Source organism: Piliocolobus tephrosceles, chromosome 8 (assembly GCF_002776525.5).
Source record: "Piliocolobus tephrosceles isolate RC106 chromosome 8, ASM277652v3, whole genome shotgun sequence".
NCBI classification, from domain to species: domain Eukaryota; kingdom Metazoa; phylum Chordata; class Mammalia; order Primates; family Cercopithecidae; genus Piliocolobus; species Piliocolobus tephrosceles.
Window position 1 is genome coordinate 23,670,984 of NC_045441.1, and position 23,900 is coordinate 23,694,883.

Genomic DNA, 23,900 nt, shown 5'->3' on the forward strand with positions numbered 1-23,900 from the left:
GCTTTTGAATGTGTTTGCTCTTGCCTCTCTAGTTCTTTTAATTGTGATGTTAGAGTGTCAATTTTAGATCTTTCCTGCTTTCTCTTGTGGGCATTTAGTGCTATAAATTTCCCTCTACATACTGCTTTAAATGTGTCCCAGAGATTCTGGTATGTTGTATCTTTGTTCTCATTGGATTCAAAGAACATCTTTATTTCTGCTTTCATTTCGTTATGTACCCAGTAGTCATTCAGGAGCAGGTTGTTCAGTTTCCATGTAGTTGAGCGGTTTTGATTGAGTTTCTTAGTCCTGAGTTCTAGTTTGATTGCACTGTGGTCAGAGAGACAGTTTGTTATAATTTCTGTTCTTTTACATTTGCTGAGGAGTGCTTTACTTCCAATTATGTGGTCAATTTTGGAATAAGTGTGATGTGGTGCTGAGAAGAATGTATATTCTGTTGACTTGGGGTGGAGAGTTCTATAGATGTCTATTAGGTCCGCTTGGTGCAGAGATGAGTTCAATTCCTGGATATCCTTGTTAACTTTCTGTCTCGTTGATCTGTCTAATGTTGACAGTGGAGTGTTGAAGTCTCCCATTATTATTGTATGGGAGTCTAAGTCTCTTTGTAAGTCTCTAAGGACTTGCTTTATGAATCTGGGTGCTCCTGTATTAGGTGCATATATATTTAGGATAGTTAGCTCTTCCTGTTGGATTGATCCCTTTACCATTATGTAATGGCCTTCTTTGTCTCTTTTGATCTTTGATGGTTTAAAGTCTGTTTTATCAGAGACTAGGATTGCAACCCCTGCTTTTTTTTGTTCTCCATTTGCTTGGTAGATCTTCCTCCATCCTTTTATTTTGAGCCTATGTATGTCTCTGCATGTGAGATGGGTCTCCTGAAGACAGCAGACTGATGGGTCTTGACTCTTTATCCAGTTTGCCAGTCTGTGTCTTTTAATTGGAGCATTTAGTCCATTTACATTTAAGGTTAATATTGTTATGTGTGATCTTGATCCTGCCATTATGATATTAACTGGTTATTTTGCTCATTAGTTGATGCCGTTTCTTCCTAGGCTCGATGGTCTTTACTTTTTGGCATGTTTTTGCAGTGGCTGGTACCGGTTGTTCCTTTCCATGTTTAGGGCTTCCTTCAGGGTCTCTTGTAAGGCAGGCCTGGTGGTGACAAAATCTCTAAGCATTTGCTTATCTGTAAAGAATTTTATTTCTCCTTCACTTATGAAACTTAGTTTGGCTGGATATGAAATTCTGGGTTTAAAATTCTTTTCTTTAAGAACGTTGAATATTGGCCCCCACTCTCTTCTGGCTTGTAGAGTTTCTGCCGAGAGATCTGCTGTCAGTCTGATGGGCTTCCCTTTGTGGGTAACCCGACCTTTCTCTCTGGCTGCCCTTAAGATTTTTTCCTTCATTTCAACTTTGGTGAATCTGGCAATTATGTGTCTTGGAGTTGCTCTTCTGGAGGAGTATCTTTGTGGCGTTCTCTGTATTTCCTGAATTTGAATGTTGGCCTGCCCTGCTAGGTTGGGGAAGTTCTCCTGGATGATATCCTGTAGAGTGTTTTCCAATTTGGTTCCATTTTCCCCCTCACTTTCAGGCACCCCAATCAGACGTAGATTTGGTCTTTTGACATAATCCCATACTTCTTGCAGGCTTTGTTCATTTCTTTTTCTTCTTTTTTCTTTTGGTTTCTCTTCTCGCTTCATTTCATTCATTTGATCCTCAATCGCTGATACTCTTTCTTCCAGTTGATCGAGTCGGTTACTGAAGCTTGTGCATTTGTCACGTATTTCTTGTGTCATGGTTTTCATCTCTGTCATTTTGTTTATGACCTTCTCTGCATTAATTAGTCTAGCTGTCAATTCTTCCACTTTTTTTTCAAGATTTTTAGTTTCTTTGCGCTGGGTACGTAATTCCTCTTTTAGCTCTGAGAGGTTTGATGGACTGAAGCCTTCTTCTCTCATCTCATCAAAGTCATTCTCTGACCAGCTTTGATCCGTTGCTGGCGATGGGCTGTGCTCCTTTGCAGGAGGAGATGCGCTCTTATTTTTTGAATTTCCAGCTTTTCTGCCCTGCTTTTTCCCCATCTTTGTGGTTTTATCTGTCACTGGTCTTTGATGATGGTGACGTACTGATGGGGTTTTGATATAGGTGTCCTTCCTTTTTGATAGGTTTCCTTCTGACTGTCAGGACCCTCAGCTATAGGTCTGTTGGAGATTGCTTGAGGTCCACTCCAGACCCTGTTTGCCTGGGTATCAGCAGCAGAGGTTGCAGAAGATAGAATATTGCTGAACAGCGAGTGCACCTGTCTGATTCTTGCTTTGGAAGCTTCCTCTCAGGGGTGTACTCCACCCTGTGAGGTGTGGGGTGTCAGACTGCCCCTAGTGGGGGATGTCTCCCAGTTAGGCTACTCAGGGGTCAGTGACCCACTTGAGCAGGCAGACTGCCCCTTCTCAGATCTCAACCTCCGTGTTGGGAGATCCACTGCTCTCTTCAAAGCTGTCAGACAGAGTCGTTCGCGTTTCACAGGCTTCTACTCCTTTAGCTGAGCCCTGTCCCCAGAGGCGCAGTCTACAGAGACAGGCAGGTTTCCTTGAGCTGCTGTGAGCTCCACCCAGTTCCAGCTTCCCAGCGGCTTTAGTTACCTACTTAAGCCTCAGCGATGGCGGGCGCCCCTCCCCCAGCCTCGCTGCTGCCTTGCGGTTAGATTGCCGCAGACTGCTGTGTTAGCAAGGAGAGAGGCTCCGTGGGCGTGGGACCCTCCCGGCCAGGTGTGGGATACAATCTCCGGTGTGCCGGTGTTACAGCGCAGTATTGGGGTGGGAGTTACCCGATTTTCCAGGTGTTGTGTGTCTCAGTTCCCCTGGCTAGGAAAAGGGACTCCCTTCCCCCTCGCGCTTCCCAGGTGAGGCGATGCCTCGCCCTGCTTCAGCTCTCGCTGGTCGGGCTGCAGCAGCTGACCAGCACCGATTGTCCGGCACTCCCGAGTGAGATGACCCCAGTACCTCAGTTGAAAATGCAGAAATCGCCGGTCTTCTGTGTCGCTCGCGCTGGGAGATGGAGACTGAAGCTGTTCCTATTCGGCCATCTTGCTCCGCCCCCCCTTTTTTTTTTTTTTTTGAGGCGGAGTCTTGCTCTGTCGCCCCGACTGGAGTGCAGTGGCCGGATCTCAGCTCACTGCAAGCTCCGCCTCTCGGGTTTACGCCATTCCCCTGCCTCAGCCTCCCGAGTAGCTGAGACTAAAGGCGCCCGCCACCTCGCCCAGCTAGTTTTTGTATTTTTAGTAGAGACGGGGTTTCACTGTGTTAGCCAGGATGGTCTCGATCTCCTGACCTCGTGATCTGCCCTTCTCAGCCTCCCAAAGTGCTGGGATTACAGGCTTGAGCCACCACGCCCGGCCTTTTTTTTTTTTTTAAGCAAAGGAAGTTGCTCCCTAAAAAAGAACCCTGGAACTAGTTACAATGATAAACAGACAAAGAAAAATACACATTCATATTTATAGTTACATATGTCATGGCTAAAAATAAATTATTCTGTATTGTATCAAACTGTAAGATATACAGTGATAACTCAATAGTATATTGTATTAGTCTGTTCTCACACTACTATGAAGAAATACCTGCGACGGGGTAATTTATAAAGGAAAGAGGTTTAGTTGACTCAGAGTTCTGCATTGCTAGGGAGACCTGAGGAAAGTTATTAATACAATCATGGCAGAAGGCAAAGGAGAAGCAGGTACCTTCTTCACAAGGCAGCAAGGCGGAGTGAGTACAAGCAGGGGGAATGCCAGATGCTTATAAAACCATCAGATCTTGTGAGATTCACTCATTATCACAACAACAGCATAGGGAAACTGCCCTCATGATCCAATTACCTCCTCCTGGTCCTGCCCTTGACACATGGAGGTTATTACAATTCAAGGTGAGTTTTGGGTGGGGACACAGAGTCAAACCAGATCATATATTATGTGCTGTGCTTGCAAAAATTTCGAACTGGTTTTACGCCAGTACTCCTACCTACAATAATTAGAAAAGCTGGACAAAATCTAAACATTTGTTAGAAGGTATCACATAGCTGCCAAAGACAACTAAGACTTGAGGGGCCAAGATTTCACAGAGCAGAACATTTTATGAGATAAATATATTATTTGACACCACTATCCCCTTAAAGTATTAGCTGATTTAAAAGCAGAAACTGGGGCTGAAAACCTGAGTAGAGCTTTCGGCAGTTTCGTTGGACTGATGGGGCAAAAATTAATCTGCCAAAGCATAGTGGCTTTGATAAATATTCCAGGGTTTCTATTGGTACTGCTGAAAGACACAACCTACAAGTAAGAGTAAACTAAAAATGGATCAGCCCTCACTAAAAAATCAAATACAACCCCAAACCCGAGTGAAATCAGATGATCTACCTCTGCATGCACACAAACCATCTGTCAGTGCAAAAATAAATCTTCTTTTGGGGAAGAAAGCATTATCCCATATCAAATTAACTATAATTTTCCATGCACAATGTTCAGCACTTGATTAAAAAACAACCAGGAATGCAAAAATACAAGAATTGATGAAAAACAAGGAGAAAAATAGATAATGAAGAGTTGCAGAAGATATCCATCTATTGGCATTATCACGATACAGAATTTATAACTGTTGCTTATCTGTTTAGAAACTACAAAATAAGATTAAAGGTTGAATATCCTATCTCCAGGCTTTTGATGCACCTGCCCCCTTAAAATTGGAGCTTGAGCACACAAAGAACTCCCTTTCCACACAAAGAACTTGGTGTAGTGGCACGTCCTCCACTCCACACCTGGATGTAATTCCAGCCATTTAACACACCTGCCCCAATGGACTAGGAGTTTAAGCCACCTCTTCCTCCCATGCAAAGACCTTGTTGTGGCTGCAGTTTCTCTGCTCTTTCCCCAGACATATCACCCAACTCAAGGTGCACCTGCTCCCCCAGATTAGGAGTTTGAGCTACCCCTACGTTCCCCAGGAAAACTTTGTGGCAGCAGTGGTTTCTCTCCACCTTGCCGGGGCATATTGCCAGGCATTTGGCACACCTGATTGTCTAAATTACAAGCCTGACCTGCTCCTCCCTGCAGAGATCTTCGTAGAGCAAAGCTCTCTTCACTCGATGCCCAGACATATTTCCAGGCATTTGAAGCAACAATTCTTTTAGATTAGGAATTTAAGCTTCCCCCACTTCCTGTGCAGAGAACTTGGGACAGTGGACGTTTCCAGACTCTATGCCTAGGCACATCTCCAGGCACTTGGCAGCTGCCCACCAGACCCTGCCTCAGAGCTAATACTTCTGCCTGCCATTGGGAGAACTGTAGGAGAGCTTGCTTAGTCTATCCCACCCATCTTGGTCCCCACTCCAGAACTAAGCACAGAGCTCAGACCACTGCGCATTCCACACATCAGCCCATTGCCCGAGTCAACAGAACTTCTCCCATTAAACAAGAATCAAGTATATACCCGTTTGAAACAGCTGCAGCTGACCTTTATGCGTAAGCATCACCTACTGACCTGGAGGTTGAACTGCACAATACAGTAAGAAATCTGGGGCCAGGCGCGGTGGCTCAGGCCTGTAATCCCAACACTTTGGGAGTCCAAGGCTGGTGGATCACGAGGTCAGGAGATGGAGACCATCCTGGCTAACAGAGTGAAACCCCATTTCTACTAAAAATACAAAAAATTAACTGGATGTGGTGGTGGACGCCTGTAGTCCCAGCTACTCGGGAGGCTGAGGCAGGAGAATGGCATGAACCCAGGAGGCGGAGCTTGCAGTGAGCCGAGATCGCCCCACTGCACTCCAAACTGGGCAACAAAGCAAGACTCCATCTCAAAAAAAAAAAAAAAGAGAGAGAGAGAAAATGCTTAGCTATCAAACCTAAGAAATTGGAAAACAGAGAATCCTATTCATTAAGGCTAAATTAAGCCTTCTGGCTAGTGTGATTTTGTAAGTTACTCTAAATTCCTATTTATAGAAATTGCTGGCCTGGTGCGGTGGCTCAAGCCTGTAATCCCAGCACTTTGGGATGCCAAGGCAGGCAGATCACAAGGTCAGGAATTCAAGACCAGGCTAATGAACATGGTAAAACCCTGTCTCTACTAAAAATACAAAAATTAGCTGGGTGTGGTGGCACATGCCTGTAATCCCAGCTACTTGGGAGGCTGAAGCAGGAGAATCACTTGAACCCGGGAGGCGGAGGTTGCAGTGAGCCAAGATCTGCCACTGCACTCCAGCTTAGGTGACAGAGCAAGAATCTATCTCAAAAAAAAAAAAAGAATTAGCTGGCCCGGTGAGGTGGCTCACGCCTGTAATCCCAGCACTTTGAAAGGCCGAGGCGGACAGATCACCTGAGGTCGGGAGTTTGAGATCAGCCTGACCAACATGGAGAAACCTTGTCTCTACGAAAAATACAAAATTAGCCGGGAGTGGTGACGCATGCCTGTAAATCCCAGCTATTCGGGAGGCTGAGGCAGGAGAATGGCTTGAACCCGGGAGGCAGAGGTTGAAGTGAACCAATATTGCACCACTGTACTCCAATCTGGGCAACAAGAGCGAAACTCCATCTTAACAACAACAACAACAACCACAACAACAACAACAAAAAGGGCCGGGCATGGTGGCTCAGCTTGTAATCCCAGCAAGTGTGGGTTTCGGAGGCTGAGCCACTGCACTTCAGTCTGGGCGACAGAGCAAAGCTGTTTCAAAAAAAAAGAAAAAAGAAAGAAAGAAATCTGGGCAGGGCATGGTGGTTTATGCCTGTAGTCCCAACACTTTGGGAGGCTAAGATTGGCAGATCACTTGAGCTCAGGAGTTCGAAACCAACCTGGGCAACGTAGTGAGATCCCCGTATCTACAATAAAATTTTTAAATTAGCCAGGCATGGTGGTGCACACCTGTAGTCCCAGTTGCCAGAGAGGCTGAAGTGGGAGAATTATTGGTGCCCAGAAAGTCAAGGCAGCAGTGAGCCAAGATCATGCCACTGCACTCCCGTCTGAGTAACAAAGTTAGACCTTGTCTCAAAAAAAAAAGGAAATGAAAAGAAATCTGATAACATAAGTGCTCAGCAGTGGAAAATGTAATAAGTCTCCTAAGACCTCTACCACCCCAGCCTCATAGGAGGCAGTGAGCATGCTCACATATTCAGTACACAGCTACTACAACCAGCATTTGGGAAAGCCACCATACAAAGGCTACCCATTACCAAGAAATGCTTATACAGACTCGTTGCCGCTGAAAGCACCCAGAACCAAATCCAAGTGACCTTACACAACATAAACTAAAGATATCTCCTCAGAAGAGGAAAAAAGTCACATCCAAATAAAAGCAAATTAAAAAAAAAAAAAAGGAGAGATAGTTTATCTGGATGAGAAGAAACCAGAGAAATAACTCTGGTATAATAACTCTGGTATGAATTAAATAGAGTGTTACAACACCCCCAAAGGATCACACTAACTCTCCAGTAATGGATTCTAACCAAGATGAAATCTTTGAAAATATCTAAAGAATTCGAAATATTGATTTTTAAAAGCTCAATGAGATCCAAGAGAAAATTGAAAACCAACACAAAGAAAACAGAAAAAAACAATTCAGGACATGCAAGAAGAGATAGTTATCACTTAAATAAGAGAACTGGAAATGTAAAAAGTATTGAAGGAATAACAAAATAAAAATGAAAGCTTCAACAATAGGCTAGACAAAGAGGAAGAAAGAATTTCAGAACTAAAAGACATCTTTTGAATTAAACCAGTAAGAAAAAAATACAGAAAAATGAATTTTAAGAAATGACCAGTGCCTTTGAGAAATATGGGATTATGTAAAGCATCCAAACCTACAATTTATAGGTATTCCAAAGGGTAAAAAAGAAAAAGTATAGAAAACCTATTTGAGGAAATAATTCAGGAAAGCTTCTTTGGTCTTGGGAGAGATTTAGAAACCCAGATACAAGGAGCTCAAAGAACTCCTGGAAGACACATCATGAGAATAACATCACCAAGACATATAGTCACCAGACTGTCCAAAGTCAACATGAAGGAAAAAATCCTAAGAGTGCCCAGAGAGAAGTATCTAATCACCTATAAAGGAAATTTCATAAGACTAACAGTGGACTTCTCAACAGAAACTCTACATACCAGAAGAGATCAGGGGCCTATTTTCAGCCTCCTTAAAGAAAATCTTTGCTAGCCAAGATTTTCATATCCTGCCATGCTAAGCTTTATAAATGAAGAAGAAATAAGTCTTAACCAGAAAAATAAATGCTAAGGGAATTTGTCAATAGTCTGTAGACCAACAGACTTTGTTTCAAGTCTGTAGACCAGACTTACAAGATATGCTCAAAGGAGTTCTAAACATGGAAAGAAAACAACAACACTCATCATCATAAAAGGACACATAAATACAAAGCTCACAGATTGTGTAAACCAACAGCACAATTGAAACTCCAAGAGAAGTAACAACACTGTGACAGGAATGCAACCTCACATATTAATATTAATCTTGAATGTAAATGGCCTAAATATTCCACTTAAAATATAGAGTAGAAAATTGAATTAAAAAGAGACTCAACTATCTGCTACCTACAAGATACCCACTTACTGACTAAAAACAGCTATAGACTCAAAGTAAAGGGGTGGGAAAATATATATCATGTAAATGGGAAAAAAAGCAAGCAGGAGTAGTCATTTTTATATTAGATAAAAGAGACATCAAACCAACAGCATTAAAACACAAGACAAAGAAGGGCATCATATAATGATAAAAAGTTCAATACAACAAGAAGATTGAACTATCCTGAAGTATACATGACCAACACTGGAGAGCCCAGATTCATAAAAATTACGACTACACATAAGAACAAAGATTAATAGAAAAAAAAATAGTGGTCTTCAATACTCCACTGACATCAGTAGACAGATCATCAAGGCAGGAAATCCACAAAAAACCTCTCGACTTAGTCTGGGTACAGCAACTGACTCTTGTAATCCCAGTGCTTTGGGGGGCTGAGTTGGTAGGATTATTTGAGGCCAGTAGTTCAAGACCAGCTTGGGCAATATACTGAGACCCAATCCCACAAAATAAATAAATGAATGAATAAATAAAAATTAAGCATGGTAGTGCATGCCTGTAGTCTAAGCTACTTGCGAGACTGAGCTGGAAGGATTGTGTGAGTATAGGAGTTTGAGGTTACAGTAAGCACCACTGCAATCCAGCCTGGGCAAAAGAGTGAGACCCTGTCTCCTAAAAAACAAGACAAAACGAAACAAAACAAAAAGAAAGAAAGAAACTCTGGACTTAAACTGTATATAGACCAAATGGACCTAATAGGTATTTACAGAACATTTCATTTAATAACTGCAAAATATACATTCTTCTCATCTGTGCATGGAACATTCTCCCAAATTGACTATATTCTTAGCCATAAAGCAATTCTCAATAAATTTTAAAAAATGAAATCATATCAAGTATTTTCTTAAACCACTGTGGAATAAAATTATAAATCAAACTAAGAGGCACCTTTGAAAACACACAAGAACACGAAAACTAAACAATTTGCTCCTAAATGACCTTTGGGTAAACAATAAAATTAAGGCAAAAATTAAAAAAATTTCAAAATGAATGAAAGTAGAGATACAACATACCAAAACCTCTGGGATACAGTAAAAGCAGTTCTAAGAGAAAAGTTTATTGAATTCAATGCTTACATTAAAAGATAGAAAGATCTCAAATTAACAACCTAACATTATACCTGTAAGGAACAAGGAAAGCAAGAACAAGCCAAATACAAAGTTAGCAGAAAAACAAATAAATATAATAACAAATATCAGAGCACAATGACATGAGATTGAGATAAAAAAGATACAAAAGTCAACAAAACAAAATGTTGGATCTTTGAAAAGGTAAATGAAATTGGCAGCCTTCTAGTTAGATGAAACAAGTAACAGGAGAGACGATTCAATTAAGTACCATTAGAAATGATAAAGGTGATTGATATAGTTTGGATGTGTGTCCCAGACCAAATCTCATGTTGAAATACAATTTCCAGTGTTTGAGGTAGGGCCTAGTGGAAGGTGATTATATCATGGGGGCAGATTTCTCATTAATGGTTTAGGACCATCCCCCTTGGGCAACCTACTGCCCTCATGAGAGTGAGTGAGTTTTTGTGAGATCTGGTCATTTAAAATTGTGTAGCACCCCCCTGCTCTCTCTCTCGATTCTTCTCCGGCTATGTGATGTGCCTGCTCCCTCTTCACTTTGTCTTCCATTATGATTGTAAGTTTCCTGAGGCCTTCCAAGAAGCCAAGCAGATACCAGCATCATACTTCCTGTACAGCCTGCAGAACCAAGAGCCAACTAAACCTCTTTTCTTTATAAATTACCCAGTCTCTGTTATTTCTTTATAGCATTGTGAGAATGGACTAATACAGTGAAATCACAACTGATACTATAGATATAAAAAAAATCATCAGAGACTAGTATGAACACCTCTGTGTACACAAACTAGAAAACCTGGAGGAAATAGATAAATCCCAGAAACATACAACCCCCCAAGATTGAACCAGGAAGAAGTTGAAATTCTGAATAGACCAATAGCAAGTAATGAAATTACATCAGTAATAAAAAAAACTTCCAACAAAAAAATCTCAAGACCAGACAGATTCACAGCTGAATTTTATCAGATGTACAAAGAAGAGCTGGCACCAGTCTTACTGAATCTATTCCAAACATGAATGTGAAGCAATTCCTATAAAATTCCTGTTTCTCTAAAACCAGTATCACCCTGATACCAAAATCATACAAGGACACAACAACAACAACAACAACAACAAAACACTACGGGCCAATAACCCTGATGGACATAGTTGCAAAATTCCTCATCAAGATACCAGCAAACCAAATCCAACAGCACATCAAAAAGATAATACATCACAATCAAGTGAGTTTTACTCCAGGGATGCAAGGGTGACTCAACATACGCAAATTAATAAAATCAATAGACATGATTCACCACATTAACAGAACTAAAAACAAAAACCATATGATCATCTCAATACAATAAGGCTTCAATAAAATCCAATATCTTTTGATAATAAAAACCCTCAACAAATTAGGCATCTAAGGACCATACCTCAAAATAAGAGCCATCTATTACAAACCTACAGCCAACATTATACTGAATGAGGAAAAATTAAAAGCATTATCCCTAAAAACTGGAACACAACAAGGATGTCTACATTCACCACTCCTATTCAACATAGCACTAGAAGTCCTAGCCAGAGCAATCAGGCAAGAAAAAGAAATGAAAGAAATTCACACTAGAAAAAAAAAGTCAAATTACCAAATTATCTCTGTTTAGGAATGACATGATTGTATACCTAGAAAACACTCTACAGACTCCAAAAGACTCCTAGACTTAACAAACAACTTCAGTAAATTTTCAGGATACAAAATCAACATATAAAAATCAGTAGCATGTCTATACACCAATAGTCTTCAGGCTGAGAACCAAATCAAGAACTTGATCTTCTTAACAATAGCCCCCCAAAATAAAATAAAATAAAATAAAAAAACACCTAGGAATACTTTAAATCAAGGAGATGAAATATCTCTACAAGGAGAATTACAAAAAGTGATGAAAGAAATTGTAGATAACACACATGACTGGGGAAACATCCCATGCTCATGGATTGGAAAATTCAATATCATTAAAATGACCATACTTCCCAAAGCAATCTACAGTTTCAACACAATCCATATCATATTACAAATGTCATTTTTCAGAGAATTAGAAAAACAATATTAAAGTTTATGTAGAATTTTAAAAGACCCTGAATAGCCAAAGCAATTCTTTTTTTTTTTTTTTGCAATGGAATCTTGCTCTGTCACCAGGCTGGAGTGCAGCGGCATGATCTTGGCTCACTGCAACCTACACCTCCTGGGTTCAAGCGATTCTCCTGCTTCAGCCTCCCGAGTAGCTGGGACTACAGGTGTGCATCACTATGCCCAGCTAATTTTTGTATTTTTAGTACAGAAGGGTTTCATCTTGTTGGCCAGGATGGTCTCGATCTCTTGACCTTGTGATCTGCCAGCCTCAGTATCCCAAAGTGCTGGGATTACAGGTGTGAGCCACCATGCCTAGCACAGCCAAAGAAATTCTAAGCAAAAGAAAAAAATCCAGAGGCATCACATTGCCTGACTTTATACTACAAGGCTATAGTAGTTAAACAGCATGGTACTGGTACAAAATTAGACATATAGATCAATGAAACAGAATAGAGAAAGCAGTTGTAATGCCACATACCTGCAACCAACTGATCTTTAACAAAGCTGACAAAAATAAACAATATGGAAAGGACACCTTATTCAATAAATGGTGCTAGGAAAATTGGCTAGCCATATGCAGAAGAATGAAACTCTACCTGTGACAATATACAAACATTAACTCAAGATAGATTGAAGACTTAAATGTAAGATCTGAAACTAAAAATCTTAGAAAAAAATCCTGGGAAAAACTCTACTGGACATTAGCCTAGGCAAAGAATTTATAACAAAGACCCCCAAAACAAATGGAACAGAAACAAAAATAGGCAAGTGGAACTTATTTAAATTAAAAAGCTTCTGTAAAACAAAAGAAATCATCAACAAATAGCCTATCTGGAGAGGAAGTATTTGCAGATTATGACTAATGACTAATATCCAACAAGTGGCTAATATCCAAAATATACAGGGAACTAAGACAAATCAACAAGAAAGAACAAAAAACCCCATTAAAAACTGGGCAAAAGACATGAACATGGCCAGGCGTGGTGGCTCATGCCTGTAATCCCAGCACTTTGGGAGGCCGAGCTGGGCAGATCACAAGGTCAGGAGATTGAGACCATCCTGGCTAACACGGTGAAACCCCATCTATACTAAAAAAAAAAAAAAGAAAAAAAAAATTAGCCGGGTGTGGGGGTGGGTGCCTGTAGTTCCAGCTACTTGGGAGGCTGAGGGAGGAGAATGGCATGAACCCAGGAGGTGGAGCTTGCAGTGAGCCGAGATAGCGCCACTGAAATCTGGCCTGGGTGAAAGAGTGAGACCCTGTCTCAAAAAGAAAAAAGAAGACATGAACAGACATTTCTCAAAATTAGAAATACTAGCAGCCAACAAACACATGAAAAAAATGCTCAATATCACTAATTATCAGAGAAATTAAAAGTAATACCACAGTGAGATACCATCTTACACCAGTCAGAATGGCTATTATTAAAAAATCAAGAAACAATATACGCTGGCAGGCAAGGCTGTGAGGAAAAGGGTAGACTTATACACTTTTGGTGGGAATGTAAATTAGTTCAACCACTATAGAAAACAGTATAGAGATTTCTCAGAAGACTTAAGACAGAACTTCCATTTCACCAAGCAATCTCACTACTGAATATCTACCCAAAGGAAATGAAATCACTATATGAAAAAGACATTTGCACTCATATGTTCATTGCAGGACTATTCACACTAGCAAAGTCAGAATCAAGTTCAGTCTCCAGCAATACATGATTGGATAAAAAAACTGTGGTATATATACACCATAGAATACTATGCAGCTAAAAGAAAGAATGAAATCATGTCGTTTACAGAAACATAGATAAAGCTGGAAGTCATTATATTAAGTAAAATAACTCAGAAACAAATAAAATAACATATGTTCTCCTTTATAAGGGTGAGCTAAACAATGTGTACACATAGATAAAAAGATGGAAGTAATAGACACTAGGAACTCCAAAAGGGAGAAGGGTGGGAGGTGCATAAGGGTTGAAAAATGACCTATTGGTTACAGTGTTCACTGTTTAGGTAATGGGTACACTGGAATCACAATCTCCACTAGTTACAATATGTTACAATACACGTGTGTATTACAGTATGCCTGTGTAAAAAAACTGCACACCTATGCCTGGAATCTAAAATTTAAAAGTAACGAAGATTGAATGTCCTAGAAAGGAATAAAACAAAACATTTAGGAACAGACAATTACAACTGAAGCTTAAAATACAATAGTTAAATTTAGCAGCAGATTAAATGTAGCCAAAGAAGAAATCATTGAACTGGAATATAGGTCAGAAGAAAATAATTAGATTGAAGCATGAAAAAAGAAAGGATAAAAAATACAAAAAGAAAATAAAAAGCATATGGAAGTAGTGAAAAGGACTCCCAGAAAAAGATAAAGCCCAGAATGGATAGAAACAACACTTAAAGATATAATGGCCAATAATTTTCCCAAACCCTTTAAAGACATCAAAACACAAATGCATAAAGCACCATAAAGGACAACAGAATTAACAAGCAAACAAACAAATATAAAGAGAATTAAAACACATTAAATGATAAGACTAAGTAAAAGCCCCATAATCTTGAATTTGAAATGAAAGTATTTATGTTAGCTCATGATATATTTTATGCTTAAGAGGAGTTTTTAAGGATACATACCAAAATGTTTACAGGTAAACTGATAACACATCTGGGATTTACTTCAAAATAATTTGAGGGTGGGGGTGAGTTGAGATGTATAGATGTGACAAAATTGATATTGATAACTGTTGGAGGTTGGTGGTGAGTACATTGAATTCTTTATATTTTTTATACTATTCTCTCTACTTTTATATAAGTTTAAGATTTTTTCATAATAAAATTCAAAACAAAAAATATACATGATTACAATGAAACAAAATAAAGAGATTTGGGTAGTTAAAGATATTAAAGTTCTTGGATTGCCTGGATGTAGTAAAAGTAATAATTTCTATTAGATTTTAATGTCAAGGAGGTGTGTTAAAATCTCTAAAGTAATCATCCCAAATTATGAAAATTGACATTACTAGCAAGCTAAAGAAGGCAAAAATGCAGTATTTGAATATGCAAATATTTATGTTTATATATACAGTTGTTCCCCAGTATCCACGGAGGATTGGTTCCAGAATCCCCTGCCAATACAAAAATTTGAGGATGCTTAAGTTCCTTATATAAAATGGATAGTATTTGCATAAAACCTACATACATCCTCCTGTATACTTTGTCATCTCTAAATTATTTATAATTTCTAATGGAATATAAATTCTATATAAAAATTATTATACTATATTCTTAAAATTTGTATCATTTTATTATTATATTGTTATTTTACACTTTCTTAATATTTTTAATCTGCAGTTGATAGAATCCAAGGATGTGGAACTCACAGATACAAAGGGCCAATTATAATACATACATAATATATATAATCAATCTAAGGAAAGTTAAGACAGGAGAGAAAAAATATTAGAATTATTAGAACAAGTAAGACAAATAGGCCAGGACACTTAACCTCAAATATATCAGTAATTGCATTAATTGTAAATGGACTAAATATTCCCATTAAGATAACAAGATTGTCAGAGTAGATTTTTAAATTACCTATTTTAATGTGTTTATAAAAGGTGTACACCATGAATAAAATGATACAGGTTAAAATTAAAAGGAAAAGGATAGCAAAGTAAAATGGTAAAAAAATAATGAAACAAAACAAAACACAAAGTAAATGTAAGCCAGTGCAGCTACATATGTGTATCAAAAATTTATATATTTGCTGTGATTCTTGGAATCACTTGTAGCTTTATCTGTGTCTTAGAATTTGCTTTGATAGGAATACAAAGACAGGAGGGCTTCTAAAGCCAGTAATGTTCTATTTCTTGATGTTGCTTGTAGTTACGTGGGTGTGTTCCCCTTGTAACAATTCACCAATTATATACTTAAGATTTTGTGTACTTTTATTTATGTATTTTATTTCAATAAAAAGTTTATTTACAAAATATATCACATTAATCCAGAGCAGGGGTTGCAATCTCAGATAGCTTTAGGAATCAAGCAGGTAATGTAAACATGTAAAAGAGCCAAGAGGAAGAGACAAAATGAAAACAGAGATAAAACCAGAGAATGAATGCCCTGCCTAAAGACATTAAAATCCATTTTTGTCAAACACTGTGCAGATCAAACAAATCACACACGCAGGCCATATTTGACCTAAGGGTGACTTTCTTACAGCAACTGATATACCAAATTTAAACATCAGAATTTGAAAAGTGTGCCACTATTAAATTCTAGCCCACCTCTGGAGTATGAACCCCACCTTCAATTTGTGAGGTAGAGTATCAGTCTTTACTGGTGGATTGTGAGAAGTGAGGCCAAGAAGTTGGAGAGGTTAACATTTACAGTGGTTTAGAGAATTCATATGTTTGACAAGGCTTAAAATCCCTTCTGTTCAAAAAACATCTTATATTAGGATTATCTTTTCCTAATGTGTTTATTATTGCTTTTATTATTATAATTTTTAAAGAAATCTGAACTATTATATGCCTCAGAGACCACAACAGTGAGAACAAAAATATAAAGGAAAATTTTCAAATGATGGGAAGTCCAACCCATATAACCTGAAATCTTCATGATTTTCAGATGACCATCTGATAAAGGAGAAAAGTCAAGATAAGCACATATTCATATCTGCTTATTTCTAGAATTGTTCTATCAGAAGACCATAAATTGGTCATATGAGGGGAAGAAACACTGACACAATACTGGCTGTATTAGGATGATATTAAAAGAGGCTGCTGGCTTAAGCTTAGCATGGATGAGTGGTTCTCACATAAAGATGCTGCTGTTGGCCAGGTGTGGTGGTTCACGCCTGTAATCCCAGCACTTCGGAAGGCCTAGGTGAGTAGATCCCTTGTGTCCAAGTGTTAAAGACCAGCCTTAGCAACATAGTGAGACTCTGTCTCTACTAAAATTTTTTTAATTAAAAGTTTAAAAAAATATTAAATGGTGCTGTTATTATTAGTGCATTTCTGCAATGCTAATATACTTGCATAAATGTAGTTATGATTTTATAGGTGTTTTCCTCTTAGCCTCAAGAAGGGACATGTTTTAGTCTAGGGACTGTCATAACAAAATAATATGAACTATGTGGCTCAAACAACAGAAATGTATTCCCTCACAGCCCTGTAGGTTTGAAGTTCAACATTAGGATGCCAGCAAGGTGGGGCTGTCTTATTGGGTTGCAGATGTCACCGTCTTGCTGCATCCTCAAGTGGCCTTTCTGCAATGCCTCTGCACAAAGAGAAAGAAACAGCAAGTTATGTGGTGTCTCTTCTTGTAAGCTCACTAATCCTATGGAATCAGGGCCCCACCCTTGTTAACCCTGATTATTTTGACAGAGGTCATATGTTCAAATACAGTCGCATTGGGAGTTAGAGATTCAACATATAAATTTTAGGGGAACACAAACATTCTGGCTGTAACAGTTGGAAAGAGACAGGTTGGGCAAAACACAGTTGAGGGAACAGAGGTGCTAGAAGAAATGTAGTAGTAGCAAAAGGTGAGGGTGGGGAGATAATAGGAGCTTCATATGTCTTGCTAAGAAGTTCAGGCTTTGCTTTTAGTACAGACCCTCTTCTGCTAGCTTTGTACAAGCCACTATCACCTTTGATGCAGATTACTACAAAAGCCACCCAAGGTGTATAAAGTGAGAAAACACATACTTAAATTAATACATGGCCAGGTTTTGCTAGTAACTTGGGAACACAGTAAGGGAAGGAAAAGAAAACAACCTTGTTGTGAAGAGGGCAAACCAAGGAAGGTCAGAAAGACATAGAGACAGTGGAAGTTCAAGGAACCGGAGGTCATCCCAAAGTCATAAGGTGGATGTAACGAGAGCACCTAACAACAGAGCGGGAAGGAAGGAAGGAAGGACCTGTTTAGGAAGCAAGATATTCCCAGATGAATATTGCAGAGGTGGTATAACTCAGCGCAACGATTGTATGGGTAGCCAAGGTAGGGTGGCAGGGAGAGTCACTAGCAAACATGGCCACAATAATGGAAACTAAACTTTGTAAGTGTTTACCATGCACCAGGCTCTGTGCTACATGCTTTCTGCAGATTATCTCATTTAATCCTTACACAGGGATTCAAGCCTCAAATTTTTTTCAGAGTAGACATAAAAATTACCACCAGTAAGAGCATGAAAAGATGTTCATTAGCATTAGTCATTAGAGGAAATGCAAATCCGAAGATCAGGGAGATACCACTTCACACCCACCAGAATGGCTATTCCCCTAGAAAACAATATACTAAATCACTCTTTAAAACATAACATTTTCCACAAACTCACCTCTCTGAATCCATTTTGCTTTGCCAGTGTTTTATGTTATTCAGACATGAGTTTGAATCTCGGCAATTCTACTTCCGAGCCCTATGACCTAGGAAAAGTGACAATTTCTCTGAATATCAATTTCCCAATCCAAAAAATGGGAATACCTCTTGGAGTTGTGGTGAGGATTGAATAAGATAATGAATATAAAGTGCCTAGTGCAGTAAGAGGCATATTATTGTTCAATAAATGCTAGCTGTGAATGCTACTGCTATAGTTATTTCATTTACTGTAGAAATGATTAATTTAAACTCCTTCAAGTAACTTACTAAAGAGTGAAAGTTCTCCAAAAGGCCTGAATTTCATTGCAAACCTCTTTCCTTGTTTTGCTCTTTTAGTCAGGACAATAAACTTTGCTCAGGTGTGTCTTTGGCTCTCAAGTATTGCTTTAAAGAATGACCAAACTTTGTCATAAAACATTCTTAAAGGAGTTCAGGACATGACACCCCAAAATATGCTGCTTTCATATATTGATTATTTTGAGCTGATGCCACTTCAACAGCAAAAGCGAAAGAGGCTTTCTCTGAACTCACCTGCCTAAAAACAGACCCTCCAAAAGAAATTCAATTGCCATATATCCTCTCCCTGGGAGTTTTATTAATCAGGAAAGATAGACTTTTATCACAAAAGAGGAAACTGGAAGTCAACACCACCTACAGAAAAACTTTTTCATGAACTGTTATATGTCCCATTGATTCTTCTAAAAACCCATTCATCTTTCCCCATAATCATTTACTCCATCCTAAGTGGCTTACATCACTCCTCCCCATCCCCTGTTAACACAGTATGTAAGCTCTCAAATCTCATCTCTTTTAGGAGTATTCATTTTTTTCCTGTGGCACCCCATGAACATAATATGAAAATGAATATGCCTTCTCTCTTATTAATCTGCCTGTTGTCAGTTTATTTCATAGACACAGCTATCCAACCTAGGAGAGTACAGGGAAATTCTTTCCCTATATCCTTAAATCATAAGATTCAACTGGCATCATCAATGAAACAAACATTCGGAAAACTAAATTCAGAGACATTATAGATGGCTTTTCTGAGGGAGAAAAATAAGAACTAATAGGCATTTTTGGGTAAGGCAATACAGATGTTTTTCATTAAATGATGTTTTTCCCTATGACCCATATCTTGAAAACCCCTTCCTAATCAAAGACCAGTAGTCTTGAGTGATTATTTGAAGAACGTTTTTACTTCCGTTTGGTCTTTTCCTTATTGAGTTGATGAATCTGCTGGAATTAGATTCAGCGCACATAACATAAATTCAAATAATGCTGGCTTAAGTTTACAAGGATTTATTTTTATCTTATGTAATGAAGTCCAGAGGTAAGTAATCCAGGGCTCATGCTGCATTTTCTTATCATTGGGAACCCAGGCTTCTCTGTATTTCTACTGTATTAAAGGGCTGTCACCCTCCCAGTTCAGCTTATGGTACAGATGGCTGTTGGTTCAAGATGACTGCTAGAACGTCTGTCATTATGCCCAAATTCTAGCCAGCAGGAAGGAAGAAGGGAGGAAGGACAGAGGGGCCTGTATCAGCTCTTCGTCCTCCTCTTAATTGGCATTGCTAGAATTCCCACCCATTAGTTTTTCCTTGCATCTCAATGGTAATGTCTAAGAGAAAAAAAGCCTGGGAAATATTTTCACTTATTATTATTTTTTTAACCCAGGTCCATTGGCCAGAATAAAACCAGCTTCCTTTTCCTAAGGAAGAAGGAGAAAATAGAATTAAGGAGCAGTCTCTGGCATAGCTTGTACTCCATACTTTTACTTCCATTCAGAACTGAGAGGTTTAGAAAACAAATCTCTTTTTGTCTCCCCATCCCCTGCTTTGAGAATGCTTCTTCCAGAGTGTTAACTCTCTTCTAATGACCTATTATCTTGGCAGGCTGCACTTTTCACACCCTCCATAGGCTGCAGTGATCTATTGGATGATTGTCCCATTATGTAGATAAGTTCCTATTGCTGGCTGTTTATGCTTTTCTCCCATTTTTAGGCTATTAGCAATCCTGCAATAAACATTCTCATAATTAAATTTGTATGAGAATTCTATATTATTTATTTAGAAAAAGTTTATAGAGGTGTACTTACTGCATCAAAGAAAGGCACTTTTGTGGCTTTTGAATTGTCCAATATCTTTTTTGGTTACCCAAGTTAAAAGATGATGGAAAATGTCGGGGAACAAATGCTCTAGAAGCTGCCAGCATAGACCTATACTAAGTCTTGTTTAAAAAGGTCCCCGTAAACAAAACCCTAGTTGACTTGAAATAGCTACAGAATCATAACTGTTTTTTTGAGAGCAGAGATTATCTCTGTTCCTCCCTTAGTGATCCTTAGCCACCTACTGGTAATTTGCTTATTATCAAAGGAGTGGCCGGGCAAGGTGGCTCACGCCTGTGATCCCAGCACTTTGGGAAGCTGAGGAGGGCAGATCACGAGGTCAGGAGATCAAGACCATCCTGGCTAACACAGTGAAACCCTGTCTCTACTAAAAATACAAAAAAAAAAATTAGCCAGGCATGGTGGCGGGCGCCTGTAGTCCCAGCTACTCCAGAGGCTCAGGCAGGAGAATGGCGTGAACCCGGGAGGCGGAGCTTGCAGTGAGCCGAGATGGTGCCACTGCACTCCAGCCTGGGCGACAGAGCGAGACTAGCTTAAAAAAAAAAAAAAAAAAAAAAAGGAACTTTTTTTTTTCACTTTAGCCAGCGCATCAGAGAAGAATCCACACCTGATTGTCTTATTTCCCCCCTCCTCCGCGCCCCCCATGCCCAGAGCAGTATTCAAACATTCATGAAAAGAAAACACATCACTTAGAACATTTGAATGGAGGACGTGTTTTTATTTTGCTCTTCTGTGTTTTACCTCCACTTCTCCACAATTTTGACCCCTTCAAAATAAATCTTAACTAATTGTTCTCTATATACTATATTAGGAATCTTGGCTGTAGACTTAATCTTGAGGTTAGCAAGAAAATAAATCTTGAAGCCACTATTTTGACATATTCTGTAATTCTTAGAATTTCCATTCTAACAATTTTCTGGATGAATTTAATGACTGTTTATATTTTACGAGCTAAAGTGCCAATTAAAATGATATTATTCATTTATCATCTTTAAGACCTACTTGTCTGTTTTATTCAAATGCAATAAAAAAGGGGGACTAATGAGAGTAACTCCCGTTGAGAGTTCAATAAAGAAGAGAGAAAACGTATTTTTTGGCACACATTCACATCATTTCCTTTTTCTGGTAGGGCCAAATCTTCTCATTTTGGGAAAGGAAATTAGCTTTGCTTCAAAGCACGTTCTGAAGAGCAATTTACTAATGAACTTAGGAATACTCTGCCCTCAAAATCCTCCTATACATTACCTGAATGCAGAGAAACTTGAGACGTTCAGCAAGGGAGGTGAGGCCAGGAGTGTTGAGGGGTCCAGGTCCATCTGTGGAGTTCACTGTCACTCTCCTGTGTGGATTTCAGTCCTTATTTTCCTGGATTTTAAGTTGCATTCTCAATATATTATTTTTATTTTTATTCATAGTGAAAATATTGAAGACTGAATTTTTTTCTGAATTCATACATTTTATATGACATGTTATTTTTTATTTTCTAAATATTTTACTGTTGAAGTAGTTCCTCTTTCACACAAAAAACTAATAGTTTTGGCTGTCTTTGTTTAATTTCTAGATGACCTTTTCTTTAATATTTTGTAATTCACATTTAATTTTATTGCCTTGTAGTCAAGGAATATTTCTGAAAGGACTTCTCCTCTTTGGAACTTATTAAGAGTGTCTTTGAGGTTTAATATGTAATTATTATCTTAAAAATATTTAATGTATACTAAAATGTAAGACATAATTTATGCTGTGGAATTAAGCAAAGACCATCCAAATGAGAAGAAGCTATGGCTATTTACTCAGTTTGGGAGTCAGTCCATAGTTTCTTGTGTTGACAGAGACTCAAAAGGCAGGCTGAGTGGGAAAACTTCACAAGGAGGGGAAAAGGTGGGGCCTCAGCTGTGCCCTGATTGGAGACTGCTGGCCTGGGAAGTTGACCTGAAGCACAGCATCTTATCTGATTGTTTAAGGGTGCATATTTACCTTTCTCCTATTGGTCCTAAATTACAAGCAAGGGAAACAATTAAAGGAGCTATCAGTTATGAATCAAGTTCTGGGTTTGTTGGGCTAATTGCTATGGTGGTATTGTTTGGCTTCCTGAGCTGGTTGCTGCAGGTTGTGGATAAGAGTTCTATTTTATGTATATGGTCTGGCCATTGTCTATATGTTCAGTCTCTCAATGCATTATTTGTACTTATTCTTTTGAATTTGCCTTTACTAATTATGGTCTCTATATTGTCTTTTTTTAATACATTTTTTGCCTGTTTAACTGAAAGTGCTATTAAAAACTTTCACAGTTTTGGTTGGACGTGGTGGCTCATGCTTGTAATCCCAGCACTTTGGGAGGCTGAGGTGGGCAGATCACTGGAGGTCAGGAGTTCAAAACCAGCCTGGCCAATGTGGTGAAACCCCATCTCTGTTAAAAACATAAAAATCAGCTGGGCATGATGGTGCACACCTGTAATAGCAGCTACTCGGGAGGCTGAGGTGGGAGGATCACTTGAACCCAAGCAGTGGAGGTTGCAGTGAGCAGGGATCATGCCACTGCACTCCTGCACTCCAGCCTAGGCAGCAGAACGAGACTCCATATCAAAAAAAAAAAAAAAAAAATAGAGAAAGAAAAAAAAGAAAAAAACCTTTCATACTTTCTCTCATCTTTTAGTATTTTTAATCAATATTTGTCTTATACATTTCAATGGTTTATTATTTGGTTCCTAAAGGCTCCTGATTAGCATATCTTTAATGTATGTTTGTGTATGTATGTTGATCTCTCGCTCATATGCACACATAAGTCTTTTCATTTATTAGCTTTGCTTTAAATTTTGCTAATGTGATATTAATATTATGTTTGTCTATCTTCTTTTTATTGCAGTTCTTTACCAAGCACCAAACTAAGCATTTTAAATAATATCTCATTTTTGTAACTGTTTTGGCATTTATCTTCTTCATTGTGACTTTCAATGTGTATTTCTATATTCGAGTGTTTCAATACTTATCAAGAGTTTGCTTCCCCATTCTTGGTTCCTGTGTGTGTTTTTTTTTTTTTTTTTTTTGAGGCAGAGTCTCGCCCAGTCGCCCAGGCTGGAGTGCAGTGACGCAATCTCGGCTCTGCAAGCTCCGCCTCCCGGGTTCACGCTATTCTCCCGCCTCAGCCTCCCGAGTAGCTGGGACCACAGGCGCCCGCCACCATGCCCGGCCAATCTCCTGCACTTTTAATAGAGACGGGGTTTCACCGTGGTCTCGATCTCCTGACCCTGTGATTCGCCCGCCTCGGCCTCCCAAAGTGCTGGGACTACAGGCGTGAGCCACCGCGCCTGGCCGGTTCCTGTGTTTTGACACAGCTCTCAATTTTCTGTGGTACTTCGGGTAGTATTTTTTTTTTCCCAAGAAGTCACCTGGATAAGATTCTGAACAACTGGCATTTCTGTAAGAGCCTTTTTCTTCATTCCACAACCATAATGATATAGATGGGTATAGAAATCTTGAATTCATAACTCAAATCTCCATAGATGTTGCTCCATTTAATTCTGGTATTTTATGTTACCAAAAAAAAAAATCTAAAGTCAGT

At 38.9% G+C, this 23,900-nt stretch overlaps 1 protein-coding gene and 1 long non-coding RNA gene across 6 annotated transcripts in view; one reads left to right on the forward strand and one right to left on the reverse strand.

The window, feature by feature from the left end:
* LOC111526137 overlaps window positions 1-23,900 on the reverse strand; it is a 171,254-nt gene that overhangs the window by 122,344 nt on the left and 25,010 nt on the right. The window contains exon 2 of the long non-coding RNA XR_002726268.1: window positions 21,587-21,706. This is a non-coding gene — a long non-coding RNA (uncharacterized LOC111526137). The remainder of the gene's footprint in view (window positions 1-21,586; window positions 21,707-23,900) is intronic.
* The window catches only part of NPSR1 (neuropeptide S receptor 1), a 239,782-nt gene that overhangs the window by 35,430 nt on the left and 180,452 nt on the right, over window positions 1-23,900 (forward strand). The window lies entirely within an intron of this gene.